Source organism: Crocuta crocuta, unplaced genomic scaffold (genome assembly GCF_008692635.1).
Source record: "Crocuta crocuta isolate KB4526 unplaced genomic scaffold, BGI_CrCroc_1.0 scaffold186, whole genome shotgun sequence".
Lineage (NCBI taxonomy): Eukaryota > Metazoa > Chordata > Mammalia > Carnivora > Hyaenidae > Crocuta > Crocuta crocuta.
The window spans coordinates 6,713,153-6,713,921 of NW_027551569.1; positions in this window are offsets into that span (position 1 = coordinate 6,713,153).

Sequence of the window (769 nt, forward strand, 5' to 3'; positions counted from 1 at the left end):
TGGGAGTGAGGATTGGGGAGGATGTGTGGGGATTCAGGAAAGGGGAACTCTATGGTGGGGTATGTAGGGGAGAGCAAGTGCACTAAGGACAGTATGAGTCCAGGCAGCATTGGGGTGCAGGTGAGGTCTGTACGCCCAGTTCAGATATCACTTCCTCCAGAAAGCCTCTCACCCCCAGATCAGGTTATTCCTCTCATAGGCCCTGTGGTGCTTTCATACAGCTCTGATCACAACTGGAATGAAATATCAACTGTATTCTTTAGTTCCTTACTCCGTGTCCCTCCCTAGACTGTAAATCCCTTGAGGATGTGAGCAGACTGACTATTCCAGCGCTGTATCTCAGCAGCCCGTTCCTCCTGCCTAGTAGTGTCTCAATACAAAAGTATTAAGTAGTTGAATGAATGAATGAATGAATGAATGAATGAATGAATGAAATCATGAGCAAAGTCCCAGAAGTGGCATGCGTGTTTTCTAGACCGCCGAGATTTCTGAAGCAGGCCCTCCCTCGACCCTGGGTGATTATGGACGCCCCGCTCCTCCGCCACACTCTCTTACCGCCCCCGCCCGCCCCCAGTCTTCACTCCTTCTCCCAGCGCCCCTCATCTCAAGACGCTGGGGCTTTAAGAGCCGGCAGAAACGGAGCCAGGTGCTGATTGGTGGTTTATTCTAACACGCTGGAGGATGAGCTCATCTGCAGCCAATGGCCAGGCTGCACCCAGGCCAGACCCCTGCACCTGGCTGGAGGGCGCAGGGCGGCCGCGGGTGGTTC